The following is a 15,125-nucleotide window of genomic DNA, read 5'->3' as shown; positions in this document are numbered from 1 at the left end:
TGTTTACCCATATTATTATTATAGTACACATATTCAATTTAATACTTAAAGAAAAATGATAGTGTTTTAAGGAAAAAAACACTGAAGCTATATTGAAACAGATTTATTTATATTTTCAGTTATTTGGCACTAATACATATGATAGTTAATGTATATGTTAATACACTGTATGTCTGTATGAGATCCTCTGAAAATGCTCTCACAGCATCATACTAATTACACAAATCTATTTTTTATAAAAATTTGATGTACTCTAGGCATGTTATTTATCATTACAGATTTTCTTGCCTAAAGATCCACATTAAATCATGTTTTTAAAGATCTATGTGTTCCTATCACTTCATTTTTGATATTAATTCAAAAATTTGATTTTTTTTACTTTACATTGCCTTGTGTTTCTTTCCTTCTATCTCCCACCCCTCACACATCTCTCTATCTCTATCTCTCTCCCCCAACTTACACACCCTTTTATTTTATTTTACATAAAAACATAATCTATCATTACATCACATGCTGGGTTTTCCAGAGCTTTGTCATCAGATCATGATATTATCACCTCACATTTAATAAATTAATTAAATAGCATATTTGGAGGGCAGAGATTCAGAGATTTTTGAAGTGTTTATTTTTATAGTGGCTATTTGAGGTAGCTTCAAAAATCATTAAATTCCTTGTTGCTCCAGTACATGATCTTCTGTTCAACCTAAAAGGCTTAAAATCTCCACATTCAACTGAGCATCTTTAAAAAATCACATAATGAAACACATGTTAGTTAAGGAAAAAAAAAAAAAATCCCCCAAACGAGAATTGTTCTCCATACTGATATACAGTTATCCTGTTCCCTGTAACTGAGGTTTCCTCCCTGACCTGGAATTGGGGTGGAAAGTGTGGGGAGAGATGAGACAGCCTTGGAAACTGGCACTTCCAGGAGCATGGGGAAGTTGATTGTTTTTCCACAGTCTTTCCTTCCTCTTTACCAGTTCAGTTCAGTTCAGTTCAGTTCAGTCGCTCAGTCATGTCCGACTCTTTGAGACCCCATGGACTGCAGCACACCAGGCCTCCCTATGCATCACCAACTCCTGGAGTTTACCCAAACTCATGTCCATTGAGTCGGTTATGACATCCAGCCATTTCATCCTCTGTCATCTCCTTCTCCTCCTGCCTTCAATCTTTCCCAGCATCAGGGTCTTTTCCAGTGAGTCAGCTTTTTGCATCAGGTGGCCAAAGTATTGGAGTTTCAGCTTCAACATCAGTCCTACCAGTGAACACCCAGGACTGATCTCCTTTAGGATGGACTGGTTGGATCTCCTTGCAGTCCAAGGGACTTTCAAGAGTCTTCTTCGACACACAGTTCAAAAGCATCAATTCTTCAGTGCTCAGGTCCAACTCTCACACCCATACATGACTACTGGAAAAACCATAGCTTTGACTAGATGGACTTTTGCTACAGGGTAATGTCTCTGCTTTTTAATATACTATCTAGCTTGGTCAAACTTTCCTTCAAAGGAGTAAGCGTCTTTTAATTTCATGGCTGCAGTCACCATTTGCAGTGATTTTGGAGCGCCCCAAAATAAAGTCTGACACTGTTTCCACTGTTTCCCCATCTATTTGCCATGAAGTGATGCAACTGGATACCATGACCGTGGTTTTCTGAATGTTGAGGTTTAAGCCAACTTTTTCACTCTCTTTCACTTTTAACAAGAAGCTCTAGTTCTTCATCACTTTCTGCCATAAGTGTGGTGTCATCTGCATATCTGAGGTTATTGATATTTCTCTGGGCAATCTTGTTTCCAGCTTGTGCTTCATCCAGCCCAGCGTTTCTCATGATGTACTCTGCATAAAAGTTAAATAAGCAGGATGACAATATACAGTCTTGACATACTCCTTTCCCGATTTGGAACCAGTCAGTTGTTCCATGTCCAGTTCTAACTGTTGCTTCCTGACCTGCATACAGATTTCTCAAGAGGCAGGTCAGGTGGTCTGGTATTCTCATCTCTTAAAGAATTTTCCACAGTTTATTGTGATCCACACAGTCAAAGGCTTTGGCATAGTCAATAAAGCAGAAATAGATGTTTTCCTGGAACTCTATGCTTTTTCGATGATCCAGCGGATGCTGGCAATTTGATTTCTGGTTCCTCTGCCTTTTCCAAAACCAGCTTTAACATTTGGAAGTTTATGGTTTATGTATTGCAGAAGCCTGGCTTGGAGAATTTTGAACATTACTTTGCTAGCATGTGAGATTAGTGCAATTGTGCAGTAGTTTAAACATTCTTTGGCACTGCCTTTCTTTGGGATTGGAATGAAAACTGACCTTTTCCAGTCCTGTGGCCACTGCTGAGTTTTCCAAATTTGCTGGCATATTGAGTGCAGCACTTTCACAGCATCATCTTTCAGGATTTGAAATAGCTCAACTGGAATCCCATTACCTCCACTAACTTTGTTTATAGTGATGCTTCCTAAGGCCCACTTGATTTCACATTCCAGGATGTCTTGCTCTAGGTGAGTGATCACACTATCATGATTATCTGGGTAATGAAGATTTTTTTGTACAGTTCTTTTGTGTATTCCTGCCTTCTCTTCTTAATATCTTCTGCTTCTGTTAGGTCCCTACCATTTCTGTCCTTTATTGAGCCCATCTTTGCATGAAATGTTCCCTTGATATCTCTAATTTTCTTGAAAAGACCTCTACTAACTACTACAACTACTAAGTCGCTTCAATCGTGTCCGACTCTGTGTGACCCCATAGACGGCAGCCCACCAGGTTCCCCCGTCCCTGGGATTCTCCAGGCAAGAACAGTGGAGTGGGTTACCATTTCCTTCTCCAGTTTTCCTTTAAAATTGGAGGAAGTTACAGTTCAGCACACACAAGCAAAGTTGTATCCAACTCTTTGTGACCCCATGGACTGTAGCCCACCAGGCTCCTCTGTCCATGGAATTCTCTTGGCAAGAATACTGGAGTAGGTTGCCATTCCCTTCTCCAACAGTTAATAATAGAAACTTCTAATCAATTGTTATAGACCTAAACCTTTTCACTGAAAGTAGTGACTTGCTGACCAAAGAATGAAATAATGGAATAGATAAGGTCATAATGTACAAAACGCAGACTTTCGAGTTACCCAGACCTCAGTTTTATTCTGATTCTTTTACTAATTGTGCAATCTTGTGCCAATTTCTTATCTTCTTCCAATCTCAGTTTTTTAATGTGAAAAAGAAATAGCAATAATACCTTACAGAGTATATCTAGGGAATCAGAATCCAGGGTTAAGGGGTAGGAGGGGGAGGATAGGGAGCCCTGATAATGTATCTTTAATCCCTAGGCTCCCCAGGGATTTAGATGCACTCCAAGGTTTGGGAATCAGTGAACCATGGGAAAGGGAATTGGAAAACGTCACATTCTTCACTGGGAAATCAGTCCATTCAACGCCCCTTTATCTGCTTTTAGAACCAAAGAGTGAGAGTATTACACACCGGCTGTCCATAAGGAAGGCTACAGAGAGTCTACAAATTTGTCCTCAACTTCCTCGTACCCAGATATTTTCCCAGACTTCAGGCATTTCCTGTCCTGAGTTCTAAATCCTGCTGCCGTTATTCACAGGGAAGACCCTTCGTCCCCGCAACCCTCTCCCAAACAAGTTATTCCCAGCCCCGTAGACACGACCACCGCCTGCTCCCCTCCATCTTCCCCGAGCCGAGGTTCACTTTTTTTTTTTAGTTTTTTATTTTTTAAATTTTAAAATCTTTAATTCTTACATGCGTTCCCAAACATGAACCCCCCTCCCACCTCCCTCCCCAACACCCACACCCACTCCACCCGGGTTATGGCCGTCTCTGCAGACCTGGAAAAGGCGAGGGGGTGGGGTGTCCGGGTTGGTTGTCCCGCCCCAGCACTGGGAGGAGCGCTCTGGAGCAGCAGCCCGGTGGGGAAGTGAAAAGATCTCTAGCCTTTCCTATTCTAGTATTTTCCTCTATTTCTTTGCACTGATCACTGAGGAAGGCTTTCTTATCTTGCCTTGCTATTCTTTGGAACTCTGCATTCAAATGGGTATATCTTTCCTTTTCTCCTTTGCTTTTTGCTTCTCTTCTTTTTACAGCTGTTTGCAAGGCCTCCTCAGACAGCCAGTTTGCTTTTTTGCATTTCTTTTTCTTGGAGATGGTCTTGCTTCCTGTCTCCTGTACAATGTCATGAACCTCCGTCCATAGTTCATCAGGCACTCTATCAGATCTAGTCGCTTAAATCTATTTCTCACTTCCACTGCACAGCACTGGAGCAGCGAGCAGTGGAGAGTAGATAGATACCCCATGTCCAAGGTCATGAGTGCGCCCACGAAGAGATACCCCACGTCTGAGGTCAGGAGTGGCGCCAGGAGGAGATACCCACGTCCAAGGTAAGGAGCAGCTGTGAAGAGATACTCCACTTCCAAGATAAGAGAAACCCCAGTAAGATAGTAAGCACTAAGAGAGGGCATCAGAAGGCAGACAGACTAAAACCACAATCACAGAAAACTAACCTATCTGATCATAGTGGACCAGAGCCTTGTTTAACTCTATGAAACTAAGCCATGCCGTGTGGGGCCACCCAAGATGGATGGGTCATTGTGGAGAGTTCTGACAAAATGTGGTCCACTGGAGAAGGGAATGGAAAATCACTTCAGTATTTTTGCCTTAAGAACCCCAATAACAGTATGAAAGGCAAAAAGATAGGACACTGAAAGATGAACTCCCCAGGGCGGTTCAGTTCAGTTCAGTTCAGTCACTCAGTCGTGTCCGACTCTTTGCGACCCCATGAATCGCAGCACACCAGGCCTCCCTGTCCAACACCAACTCCCGGAGTTCACTCAGACTCACGTCCATCGAGTCAGTGATGCCATCCAGCCATCTCATCCTCAGTCATTCCCTTCTCCTCCTGCCCCCAATCCCTCCCAGCATCAGAGTCTTTTCCAATGAGTCAGCTCTTCTGAGGTGGCCAAAGTACTGGAGTTTCAGCTTTAGCATCATTCCTTCCAAAGAAATCCCAGGGTTGATCTCCTTCAGAATGGACTGGTTGGATCTCCTTGCAGTCCAAGGGACTCTCAAGAGTCTTCTCCAACACCACAGTTCAAAAGCATCAATTCTTCAGCACTCAGCTTTCTTCACAGTCCAACTCTCACATCCATACACGACCACAGGAAAAACCATAGCCTTGACTAGACGGACCTTAGTCGGCAAAGTAACGTCTCTGCTTTTGAATATACTATCTAGGTTGGTCATAACTTTTCTTCCAAGGAGTAAGCGTCTTTTAATGTCATGGCTGCATCACCATCTGCAGTGATTTTGGAGCCCCCCAAAATAAAGACTGACACTGTTTCCCCATCTATTGGTGCCCAATATGCTACTGGAGATCAGTAGAGAAATAACTCCAGAAACAATGAAGGGATGGAGCCAAAGCAAAAACAACACTCAGTTGTGGATATGACTGGTGATAGAAGCTAGGTCCGATGCTGTAAAAAGCAATATTGCATAGGAACCTGGAATATTAGGTCCATGAATCAAGGCAAACTGGAAGCGGTCAAACAGAAGATGGCAAGAGTGAAAATCAACATTCTAGGAATCAGCAAACTAAAATGGACTGGAATGGGTGAATTTAACTCAGGTGACCATTATATCTACTACTGTGGTCATTTAGAAGAAACGGAGTAGCCATCATAGTCAACAAAAGAGTCTGAAATGGAGTACTTGGATGCAATATCAAAAACAACAGAATGATCTCTGTTCATTTCCAAGGCAAACCATTCAATACCACGGTAATCCAAGTCTATGCCCAGACCAGTAATTCTGAAGAAGCTGAAGTTGAACAGTTCTATGAAGACCTATGATACCTTTTAGAACTAACACCCCCAAAAAGATGTCCTTTTCATTATAGGGGACTGGAATGGAAAAGTAGGAAGTCAAGAAACACCTGGAGTAACAGGCAATTTGGCCTTGGAGTACAGAATGAATCAGGGAAAGGCTAATAGAGTTTTGCCAAGAGAATGCACTGGTCATAGCAAACACCCTCTTCCAACAACACAAGAAAAGACTCTACACATGGACATCACCAGATGGCCAACACAGAAATCAGGTTGATTATATTCTTTGCAGCCAAAGATGGAGAAGCTCTCTACAGTCAGCAAAAACAAGACTGGGAGCTGACTGTGGCTCAGATCATGAACTCCTTATTGCCAAATTCAGACTTAAATTGAAGAAAGTGGGGAAAACCACTAGCCCATTCAGGTATGAACTAAATCAAATCCTCTTTATAGGCATTTAGTAAAATCTAGTCATAACTAGTCTTCATTATTTATGCTATAACTTTTTTACCTGTAAAAATTTCCCTATAATCAGCTTCTAGGAATTTTGAGATTCTATTGAATAAGTAGCCTGTAACTTAAAAGTGACTAAATGTCAGAGGCATCACAATATTGTAAAGTAGTTTTCCTCCAATTAATGTAAATACATTTTTTAAAAGTGACTGAAATATTTAGAAGGAGATTGGTAGCTAGACATGTGATGGGGAAGTTGATAGTTTGATTGGTAACTTTTTTAGTTGTAAAATCACAGGTAGTAAAACATCATTAAAAACACAATTTCTCTTAGAAATTCAATACAGCAGATGACATTATATCAAATATGTTCAGGAAAATGTTCCCGTTCAGCCAAGTTTTACCAAGTTTTAGCCATTCTGGTTTGTTCTCCCCACAGCCTTGGAAACTGTGTAGCATAAAACTGCAGATCCAAGAAAATGTCAGTTGTTAACTCCTTTCCCCCTAACTCCTTTGTAACCTCTGGAACTCTCTTCACCTCATCTGTAAAATGGGGCTAATAACATTGACCTATTTTATTGGCAGCTGGGAGGTTTGGCAGTGAATGTTTGAGAAGCACTTTCAAAATACAAATGAAAAGAGAAAAAAAAACAAGAAAGGTCGTTTAGGTGACAGCAGAAATGTACACAGTATTTGAGGTGAACCAGGTTAAACAAATATCCAGCTGAGACCCCTGAGTAAGAGGTAATTCCATGTGGTGAGCAATTCTTGCTCTTTCTCTTGAGAAGCAACAGCAGGTTTATGAAGCCTTAGATCAGGCAGCACCATTAGGAAGAGGGTTTTTGATTCACAAAGAACAGTCATTTCATTAGCAGCAGCTCTCAGCAGAAGTTTAGCACTGTAAACAGTTTTGAAAATGTAAATGCAATGGGAGCTAACTGGGAAAGTGGAAAAAACTGAGAGACAGTAACATCTTGTTTTTCTGCACAGATGCATAAATACACAAGGGCTTGAAAACTGCTTTGAAACCTGATTGTTGAGTATCCATATGGGAGCATCAAGAAGGAGACAATTCAAGGGAAAATACCCCTGAAACAACCAGGGATGTCTAATAGAGGTAAATATATTCACTGAGGGCAGAGACTGGCAAGTACAAATACTCACACAAGCATCCCAATGTCACAATAACTACAGTTTGGAGCACCAATTCTGTGCTAGACATATACTAAATACTTCAATAACTCCAATCAACCCTCTCAGGCTTACTTCAGGGTCCATGCAGTATTATCCTTGCTTCACATATGAGGAAACTAAAAGCTCAAATCAATTGTTTAACATCCTCAAAATTACAAATCTAAGAAGAGACTCAGCAGTGATTTGCATCAAAGTCTATGTAATTCTCATGCCCAAAATCCTATCATCATATACATAGGTGTACACCCCTGTGATCAGCACTTGGATCCAGAAACAGGACATTCCCAGTGCCTAGAAGCCTTCAGGGGCTCCTGTGCAATCATGCTTCCTCCCAAGGGTAATCCCTATCCTGTCTATGAACAATGCAGATTAGTTTGGACAGTTCTTCAACTAAATGTAAAGGGAGTCATAAAGAGTATATTCTCTCATGCCAGACTTATACTCACCCTTTGTTTCAAAAAGTTTAGTAAGTATAGTTGTTAGTACTTCTCATTGCTGATAATATCCCTTGACTTGTTTAGCTATTAAGTTGTGTCTGACTCTTTTGCAACCCCATGCACTGTAGCCCACCAGGCTCCTCTGTTGATGGGATTCCCCAGGCAAGAATCCTGGAGTGATTTGTCCTTTCCTGCTTCAGGGGATCTTCCCAACCCAGGTATCAAACCCGCATCTCCTGCATTAGCAGGCAGGTTCTTTACTACTGAACCACCAGAGAAGCCCAAATTTATTCATTTTACTATTGGACATTTGGATCATTTCTAGCTTTGGGCTATCAGGAATAGTGTTATTAGTTTTGATAGTACATGTTTACTATTATTACCCTCTGCTTCTTGGAGAAATATTTCTAGAAAAAAGCAAAACTGCTTAAATATCTGATATAGAAAAATTCTAATACAACAAATATTTTTGTCCAGATTTTCAGTAGGTATAACCTCCATGCCTAATTTTACTGAGCCTAAAAACCTCTGTTGGGAATGATGGAGAATTTTTTCCTGGATTTCCTTTCTAAAAATAATATGTACTCTTCCTTTAAGAGCCACTTCACCTTTGACTTGAATCCCAGTGAGTTTATAAACTTTACATATTTCTTACAACACAGAAAGCAAAATATCACACAGAAGCCTTTCTGCTTATGGCAATAATTAGAGGAGAAGCAGGAAAATGAGTAATCCATAGAATGCCTCTGAAAGTAACAGATTTTCTAATTGTCCAAGGATTTCCCCCTGTTCTGTATCTCCATGTAATTTGATATGTAATGTAAAATTTGATTTTGTAACCAGATCCTGATGAAGATAAATCAGAGAACACAGGACATGTGTAGAATCTGACCAAAGAACTAGAAATGGGTAGCCACAAGTAGAGGGGGGATGTTGAACAAGGCATATTGAACCGTTAGTCAGGAGACTTTCTGTTCTTGGTCCCACTATGGCTTTACAACTTTACATGGGTCTTCAACCTCTAAGGATCTGATTTTCCTTGACTGTAATCATACAACTTCTAAGGCATATTCTCCAGAGTAAGGAAAATGTTCATTCATATTCCTGGATTCTACTCTATAAGAACTCTTTTGATTTTATGTAATGGAACTCTAAATTTAGCCTTTGAAAAAACACACCAGAGAGTCTGATCATTGAAGTTTGAGAACCACTGCTCTAAGATAGCTTCCAGGGCAATTTTCCAGACTTGCCTCAGCATAAATGTGATCAGAACTATTGAGCAGAAATATAGATACCCAAGCCTTTTCCATAATCTGAGACATACTGATAAGTAATTTTTAATGCATCCTATATGCATGAATAAGCTCCTTTGAGGATCCAAATGATCAAACAGGTCTGGGGACGGTGGGGGGGTACTTCCCTTTTCTTCTATAAACTAGTAATTTCCAAACTGTTTTCTCCAAAGTCCCTGGAATTTCCATTAAGAGACTTAGGGATTGACTTCAAATACTATAGATTAGCTTTGCCTATTTTTGAACTTGACACAGCTGACTCATTCCATTCTTCTGCTCAACATTAGACTGGAGATTGACTCATATTATTCTGCTATATAAGATATATTCTCATTGTTGTTGTTGAATAACCCAGTCATGTCTGACTCTTTGAGACCCCATGGACTGCAGCACGTCAGGCCTCCCTGTCACTCACCAACTCCCGGCGTTTGCCCAAGTTCATGTTCATTGCATCGGTGATGCTGTCCAGCCATCTCATCCTCTGATGCCCTCTTCCCCTTTCGCCCTCAATCTTTCCCAGCATCAGGGACTTTTTCAATGAGTCATCTGTTCGCATCATCGCTTCACAGTATTCCATTGTATGGCTAGTCCATTGTGGATAGCGCATGCATTTTTTAACATGCCTTGTGGTGAACTTTAGATTCATGTGGTGAACTTTAGATTCATGTGGTGAACTTTAGATGCGTAGCCCTTGGGTATATTCTTAAGAGAGGATTACAGAGCCCTAGAATGTAGCAGATACAGTCAGTTTTTGTAGATGCTGTCAGATTGTATTTTAAAGTGGGTGTATCACTTTCTCTTTCCCCAGCTGGGTAGAACTCTACTTCCTCCACATTGTTGCTGTCACTTTTAGTCTTTTAGCTTTTGTCAAGGGGTGGCTGGGTGTGGGGTATGTAGTGGCATCTAATTAATTTAATTTGCACATTTTTTATTAACTAATCATGTTAAGCTGGCTTCCCTAGTGGCTCAGATGGTAAAGAATGTGCCTTCAATGTGGGAGATGGGGTTTGATCCCTGGGTCAGGAAGATCCATGGCTGAGCGATTAACACACACACACACACACACACACACACAGATGTTAAGCACTTTTAAAATGTTTCTTGACCATTTGAATATTTTCTCTTGTGATGTTCCTATTTAAATCTTTTGCCCATTTTTTTTGTTTTTATCTTTATGTATTCTTCTCTAGCATTCTTTATGTAGATCTGAGTTTCTGAACTATGCCATTTTGCCTTTCTCTGAAAAACTTCTTTAAACACTACTTAAGGCAGGTCTGAAAGTGAAGTGAAAGCGTTAATTTCTCAGTCGTGTCCAACTCTTTGCGACCTCATGGACTGTAACCCAACAGGCTCCTCTGTCCATGGAATTCTCCAGGCAAGAATACTGGAGTGGGTTCATTCTCCTCTCCAGGGGATCTTCCCAACCCAGAGATCAAACCCAGGTCTTCTGCACTGCAGGCAGATTCTTTACCATCTGAGTCACCAGGGAAGCTAGTGGCAAAATCCCTGATATTTTGTTTAATAAAGTATTTCTCCTTTGCTTTAGATAGGTAGTTTCACTGAATACATAATTCTCAGTTGATGTTTTTGCCTATCAATATTTAAATACTTTGTTTCATTTTCTTTATGCTTACATAATTTCCAAAAAGAAATTCAATATAAATATAAGATTTTTTTCTCTAACTTCTTTCAAGATTTTCTCTTTGTCTTCAGTTTTCTGCACTTTAATATAATTTGCTCAGGATAGCTTTCTTGGCACTTATTCTGCTTGGTGTTCTCTGAGACCTCTAGATCTGTAGTTTGATATCTGTCATTAATTTTGGAAAATTCTTATTCACGATGGTTTCAAAATTTCTCCTCCCTACCCCTTTTTTTCCTCCTTCTGGTGTTCCATCTTTTGTAATCATCCCACATTTTTGGATATTCTATTTCATTGTAGTTGTTGTTTTCCCCCATTCTTTCTGTTTCTGCCTCTCTCACTTTTCTTTTTTAATTTAGAAACTTTTTACTGATTTACTGTCAGACTTACTGACTCTTTCTTCAGCCACATCCAGTCTACAAGTTAGTGCCACTAAAGGTATTCTCCATTTCTGTAATCATGATTCTGATATCTAATATTTCCTTTTGATCCTTTCTTAGAGTTTCTATTCTCTGCTTACATTACCCATATATTTCTGCCACTGTCCACTTTTTCCATTCGTGTATTAAAACTTACTTTAAAAAATCCATTCGGGGTATAATTTATTTACAATGTTGTATTAGGTTCAGATGTATAGAAAACTTACTTTAAACACCCATTCTGATAATTTCCGAATCCCAGCCATATCGGAGTCTAGTTCTGATGTTTGTTTTGTCTCTTCAGGCTGTGTTTTTAGCCTTTTAGCATGACTTGTGAGTTTTTATCAAAAGTTGGACATCATGTGTCAGGAAAAAGAAACTGAGGTAGGCAGGCCTCTAGTGTAAGGTTTTGGTTATATGACTGGCCGTTCGTTGGTGCTCACTGTTTGCTCTTGTGGTGTCACAGGCTAGTTCCCTCTACTGTCCTTGCTTTTGTCTTCCCTTTTGTCTTTGGGTTTCTCTACAGACTCCTTAGGGGAACCCCAGGGGCTGAGGCTTGCAGTTATTTTAGCTCTCATCCTCTGAGTGAGGTGTAGGGCGGGGGCTGCAGCCTCTGGCCTTAGCTTAGGTCTCAGTCTTTCAGTTTCGTATTCCACATGGAAGGCTGGAAGAGCTGAAGTCGTGTACATCCCTTTCCTCAGATCATTAGGTTTTGGAAAATACCAGTCAGTTCAGTTCAGTTCAGTTCAGTTCAGTCGCTCAGTCATGTTCGACTCTGCGACCCCATGAATCGCAGCACGCCAGGCCTCCCTGTCCATCACCAACTCCTGGAGTTCACTCAAACTCACATCCATCGAGTCGGTGATCCCATCCAGCCATCTCAACCTCTGTCGTTCCCTTTTCCTCCTGCCCCCGATCCCTCCCAGCATCAGAATCTTTTCCAATGAGTCAACTCTTCACATGAGGTGGCCAAAGTACTGGAGTTTCAGCTTTAACATCATTCCTTCCAGAGAACATCCAGGACTGATCTCCTTTAGAATGGACTGGTTGGATTTCCTTGCAGTCCAAGGGACTCTCAAGAGTCTTCTCCAACACCACAGTTCAAAAGCATCAATTCCTCAGCACTCAGCTTTCTTCACAGTCCAACTCTCACATCCACACATGACTACTGGAAAAACCATAGCCTTGACTAGGCGGAACTTTGTTGGCAAAGTAATATCTCTGCTTTTTAATATGCTATCTAGGTTGATCATAACTTTCCTTCCAAGGAGTAAGTGTCTTTTAATCTCACGGCTGCAATCACCATCTGCAGTGATTTTAGGCTCCAGTAAAATAGTTTTCTTTGAGGGAAGGCCTTGTTAAGGAAAACAGAGGGTCTTGGGCATGTTTTGAAAATGGTTACTTTCCCCCTCCATCTGCCAGATGTAGGGGAGGACTTTTCTCTGATCCTTAGGTTGGAAGGCTTTAGAGCAACATTCCCAAAGTTGTAACGTTATGATTTGTCAAAGCAGAAGCAATTCTGTAAATATTCATCAAATGTTTTTAAAATGTATTTTTGATAGCAATTCTCTTGACTGTTAGGTAGCAAGTCCATATATTACTTAAATCTATGATCTTTTGAAAGAGAGGACGTGAGTCACAAACTTACACTTTGATGGGAGAGGTGAAATGTTCTAAATAGTTTAAGCATTCTACTATATGATTTATTCTGTGTTTATAATTTAGTTTTGAATAGAGAAGATTTTAAACAATCTTTCCTCCACTTAGAAACAGAATCATTTCAAGGTGGCAGAGATTGATATATTAGTTATAGAAATTTTTAGCATTATTCTTCTAACTCTCTATCTATAAAGATATAAAATAGAGATCAACTTCAACTAAGCTCTTGTCTACATAATTCCCTTACAAAAAAAAATCACAAAAGTTTTTAGTTGTTGGTTGTTGAATATATTATGTAAAGTAGAGACCTTTGCTTTTTAAATTAGATTATTTTATGATGTTACACAATTTGGAATTAGTGAAGATCAAGAGTTACTTAAATTTTAACTTAGGGAAATCAGTTCTCTTTGTAAGCATTAAAATAAAAGAACTAATAATAAGTTAGAAATCTGTTTAAAGATAAATGTTAAAGGAAACACATGTGCTTTAAGGCCATACTGAATCTAATTATAATCTGACAGCTATTTCATGGGAAGAACAATGTATTGAAATCTTTAGACCTCCAAGTACATAATGGACAATGCTATAGTAAAACTAGTTTTGAGTAGCTAATAAAAATAAACAGTTGTTTAAATAACAGGACTTCCAGGGCCCAGATTTATGACTTTAGCTTTTTAAAATTTTCTTAGTACAGTTTTGTCTTTTAGATAGTTTGGCTACTATCCCAAATAATTCATTAGCTTAACTTATTCTTTTTCCAGCAAGGACATGTAAGTCTCAAATAACCAAACGCGTATAATATTGCATCATGTAAATATAACAAGCCGATTAGTGCCAATTTGTTTTCCAAATGATACATTAGTGTGGCATGCAGAATGTCTTCAGCTGTTCAGAAATGAAAATATATAACCAAGATGTGGCAAATTAAAAGACTGTGGTGACACAGTAGCGGGTATAATGGGAGATGGGAGGTATTCCTAGTGAAGACTTCCACTCCAGCTTCGTTCATTTTCAGTGGTAGTGGTGTTTGCAGCAGAAGAGTATCTGACCTCCAGAAATTGCAAGTCTTACATTCACACTTGGCTTCTTTGCCTTTGTCACTTAAATTCCCCTGTATTACTCCCATGAATTAGATATTATTGAACTGTGCATAAAGGGAACTTGTTCTTTAAAAGCACCATGCTTCAGGAAATGTTCATATATTGTTCTCATAAGCATGTTTTTTGCTTTGCTTTTCCCATTATATTTAATAACATCTATGATGTCTAAGATTGTTCTCTCTTAATTTTGAAAAGTTAATTAAAAGAAGTGGAGGAATGGGATGGAGAGTTTTCAACAAGTCAAATTCATTTAAACAGTAAAAATAATTGCTGTAAGAAATTAAGGTGCAAGCACATGCCTGCTGTAATTGGTGCATACTTATTAGGAGCTCTGCATTCACAACATCTCTGGGTGTTTGGGGCCCATGATAATGTGGATACTTAAGGGACAAGTGTGATTAGGGATGGTGTAGTTCATTCAGTAAACATTTCTCAGTGTTTGATGTGACTGAACTGAGTGCCACATATGATTTTACACTTTTATCCTTCCAGACAACTGACAGGTCTCTAATCTCCATCTCAGAACCTTCACTCAGCTTGAACTTTGGCTCATAAAGGTCATTTTTGAACCACTTGGGACAGAGAGCCACGTTCATGAAATCCCACAGAGTCGATAGATGCGATAATAGCTTTAGGCACATTTTCTTAAGACCCAAGAGGAAAGACAATTTCAATAAATGTAAAACTATGCCATCTACAATCCACACAATATCTTAGAAAATCTCATTGGAATAAATCTTCTCTTTTCCTTCAGGCAAGAACTTCCTTAATATAACGATGCAAGATACTATTAAGGACCTGAGATACTAACTATGCCAAAAAATAATAAAATAAAATCACACACCCAGACTTTTAAAAGGAGAACCTTAAACATAAAATGAGCATTCTTACCTTTGATATATCTCCTTTGCCTTCCAATTGCTTAGAAAGCATGTTCTGACTATTTAGACCTTAAATTGTTAAAGAGACTCTGAGTGTATGAAAATGAACCAAGTTATTAATGGGAAAATGACTTAGACATATCATTCAATTACAGGATGATTTAAATGTAGCTCCTCTTTTATTCTTTTTACTTTTTAGTCTCCAGCTCATCTTAAAAAAAAAAAA

The sequence above is a fragment of the Capra hircus genome, chromosome 6, assembly GCF_001704415.2.
Source record: "Capra hircus breed San Clemente chromosome 6, ASM170441v1, whole genome shotgun sequence".
In the NCBI taxonomy this organism is placed as follows: domain Eukaryota; kingdom Metazoa; phylum Chordata; class Mammalia; order Artiodactyla; family Bovidae; genus Capra; species Capra hircus.
Note: the sequence above shows the minus strand (reverse complement) of the source record.